The sequence below is a fragment of the Aegilops tauschii genome, chromosome 7 (genome assembly GCF_002575655.3).
Source record: "Aegilops tauschii subsp. strangulata cultivar AL8/78 chromosome 7, Aet v6.0, whole genome shotgun sequence".
Classification (NCBI taxonomy): domain Eukaryota; kingdom Viridiplantae; phylum Streptophyta; class Magnoliopsida; order Poales; family Poaceae; genus Aegilops; species Aegilops tauschii.
Genome location: NC_053041.3, coordinates 256,175,768 through 256,179,862, shown reverse-complemented (window position 1 = coordinate 256,179,862; position 4,095 = coordinate 256,175,768).

Below are 4,095 nucleotides of genomic sequence, written 5' to 3'. Positions count from 1 at the left end.
GCTTCATGGTTCTGTGTAATTTGTGCCTTGATTTTCTGTCATCTCTGAATTTTGCTGTTCCTGTGCTTGCTACTCCTGAATTCACACATGTACAGGAGGTACAAGAGGTTAAATTCAATCTAACCCTCCAATGTTATATGTTTTGAACTCCTTCCTGAAATCCCTTCTATTATTTTTATCCCAAACAAGTACCCAGGTTTATAAAGATCTAGTGAGCATTGCCAGTGTTGGGGAGGGAGTGATCTGAATTGGTTTATGTGACTCATCCTCATTAACTTTTCTCTCTAACCTTTTTTACAGTACAAATAAATTGTTCCTTCTTCTGTATTTGACCACTGTTTATTGTGGTTTTGATTTTGTTATAGTGTTCTCAAGTATAACAAAATAGTGGGATCATTTGTCAACATAGTGGGATCATTTTGCAGATTCCAGCAAACAACATAGTGGGATCATTTGTCAAGGCCAGCATCGGAGTGCTAATTTACAGGTATAAATAGATAAAAGATTCAGAGTGTAGCTCTTTGTGCTCCCTGCATCCTTTTTCTGAGCTATTTGTGCTCCCTGCATCTTTCAGCTCTCATTTTCAGTGGAGTTGTTGAATTATATGCTCTTATTGGACATGTTTTACGTGTTGATCCATCAATTGCTAGTTTGCTGGGTTTTGTCTGCGACCATCGTGTCGTGATCATTTTGCAGGTACCCCGAGAGGCCCTTGAGTTTGCCGGAATGTCGATTAACTTCCGTTCCGGCAAATTCGGGTACTCCATATGTCCTATTTTCAGCAAAGGTCATGCTGAAATTTTCCGTGAATTTTAGCATGACTTTGCTAAAAATAGGACATATGGGGCACTTCCGACTAATGCATGGGCCGGGGTATCTTAGTACTTAATTAAGTAGGATCAACTGCCTCTTGTGTTATTCATATAGAAGTGTGATATCTACTCATAGTTATTACTAATGTCAGTTGCTCGTCATCGATAAACCCTAATCTGGTAGGATGACCTACTAAAAAAGCCCATACCACATATTCTATTTGGATGGGCGTGTTTTCACCACACTGTGGATTATCTTATTGGACCCAACAGAGATGATGTAGTTTTGAATTATGAACATAGGAAATGTCGTCATCGGACGACGAAAGTCTCTCGGGGGAGTGCGACTGGTGCCACGACGGTCGAGGTCTGTGCGATAGGCCTCACCTAGACGATGATCGGCGCTTCAGCATTAAGCTCGAGGAGACCTTAGAAGTTGAAACGGTACGCAACGACGACAAGTGTTTTTTCATAATTAAGCATGACTTCAACTATTCCAACGTGTAATTTCATCTTTTACAATTCGAGTATAGTTTATCCCATGCCATGCAAGACGCTATGTCTTGGAGAGGATGGATTTTGAAGATCATGAAAATTTTGAAACGAAGAAAATTCACCTAAGGACACATCATGATGTGGATTTTGAAGTAAATCTGTATAATGCTGAGAGCGTAACCCATTTTGGTTGCAAAAATTGGGAAGCATTTTGCAAGATGTATGGTTTTGATGAGGATATGCTTGTCACCATGGATCTTGGTGATCCTGGCATCGACCAAGACAATATGGACATTTGGGTCCTTGTTGATACGCCTCCAGTTCTACCGCTATGTGAGTTTCTCAAACATAGTTAATTATTAACTAATCTATATTGTTTATTTCAAAATAGTTGACAACTTATTTCCATTGACAGCTTATTTTGATTGTTCAAAAAATGTGCGGAAAATGGTAGACAAAACCCACTACACCGATGGCTCCGAGTTAACTTATCAGGAGAAAAATCATCTGGTCGGATTTTGTACTGATCTTGAGAATTACAATATCTACAATCAAACTCCTCAACATTATGGTCAATACGTGCCACTAGTGCACGTGTTGAACTACGGTAACTACCATGGAGATACCCTGGTAAGATTTTGTACTATTACGACATCCGTGCATCTTTTGCATACTTCTAAAACTAGTACATCATTGCTAACTATGAAGTTATTACTATGTTTTTCAACAGAGAATCCCAGAGGATTGTGTGCCTCATTTGATGTATCAGAATGGCAGCCTTCAAGTTTTGAACTTATATCCAGGTCATCCTACAAATCTCAATTGTCCATACCGGATTTCTAGAAGAAGTGGAGACATGCTAATCAGAGAATGGAAAAAATGTATGGACAGTCGTAAGGAGGTTCTTGGAAGAAAAAGGAAGCGCCGCGCAAGAATTGGAGACAGGATGATCTCCATTCTCCATAATGGAGAGTCAGGGTCTATATTGTTTTATGCTATTTTACCTTAAATAGGGTATTTTAGGTCCTGCCTAATACTGATGATCATGTGCTAAGAACAATTAAGTAGGGTTGGTTCGATGACTATCAGGATGATGATCGTATGACCTGTTATTAATAACGAGTAGAAGTTGTATGATGATGATTAGTAGGACTTGTTAGGATTAGTATTAATTTCGACAAACTCGCTACTCGCGGTCTCGAGACTTGTAATGTTCTATCTTTGTTCGGTCTTTTGATTTCGGAGACTAATATGATGAATTGTATTCCGAGACTAATCTTCTATTGTATTCGATGAATCTGCTGTTGCTGTGTGGTGCTGTTTATATTCTGTCCAATAATATATTTTGTAATCTGTGCAAATATCAGAAAAGAAAAAAATCCCTAATATACATACTAATGGCGCATCACCCACCAGTGCGCCATTAGTATGGCAAAGCATATGCCCCCTGGGAGGCATACTAATGGCGCACCGTGGCCTATACTAATGGCGCACTGCCTGGTGCGCCATTAGAGTACCAGATACTAATGGCGCACCAGCGGTGCACCATTAGTAAAAATTACTAGTGGCGTGATGCTAGTGGCGCACCAGTAGTGCGCCATTAGTACGCAAAACTGGTGCGCCACTAGTAAGCCTTTTTCTAGTAGTGTCATGCAGCTGCGTCTCCGGCCCGCCCAGGACGAAAAGCCCATTTTCTGTCATGATTTTTTGTCATAGAAGTAGGACCCCACAACATCTATGATGATACCGGGTTTTGTCACAATTATCGTCACAGAAGTGTCATAAGTATGACAGAAAATATTTTCGTTCGGCCCAAAATGTCACGGATGTGTCTTTTTTTTGTAGTGGCCATTTCCGGTTGTGTCGCCTGGATTTCAAGGACCCAGGAGAAAGGGACATACCCGGATGGCGCCCAGAGGGAGAGGTGGGAAGAGTGGCGGGGCCGGTGGTGCTGGATTGAAGAGAAGGATCCGCCAGACTATTGTCGGGTCCACCACGCACCGCCGGTTCACAGGAGCGATTGGAGCGATGTCGACGTCAACGACAAGAAGCTCACGGTCACCACCACCGGGATTCTTCGTCTCACCGAGGCCGGGCTCACCCTTGAGATGATCGGGGCGGATTTCATCCGCCGCCGAATCGCTCCGCTGCACAACAAGGGAGGCCGACCTGGCTCTTCACGAACGTCGCCGACATCATGAGGCTCCGCCCCAGCCTGGACCACAACCTCATGGTGATGGGGCATGCCCACTTCTACCAGCGGCTCTTCCAGCTCGACGTGAACCGCGACGGCGAGGTCGAGCGATCCGGCAAGGCCGGGAGGGCCGCCGCGAAGCCGGCAAGGTTGCCAGGGGGGCCTTATTCAAGTTGCCGGCGGGGGTGGTCCCGCTGAGCAACAACTCGCGCTGGAACGACATCATCGCCATGATGCCGGAGTTCAACGCGCACGGACTTGTCCCAAGTTGGGACGAGCCGCCGGAGGATCAAGTGCAGGAGTTTTTCTACACTCTGGAGGAGAAGTACGTCAGCGCCGAGTCGCGGCTCGTCCAGGACACCACCCAGGCGGAGCTGGACTACATCGCCGCCATGGCGGCGGAGGCGGAGCTTGCCAGGGATGCCGGGAGCGCCGGCGGCGTGGAGGACAAGGCCGCGGCAGAGGCGGAGGAGAAGGAGCTCGCCCAGTGGGTGGAGTCTACTTGGGAGGCCAGCAGCACCGGCACCGGGGCCCCTCTCGTCAAGGATGTGCCCGATGAGTCGTCGTCGGAGGAGGATGAGGAGAAGGAGGCCG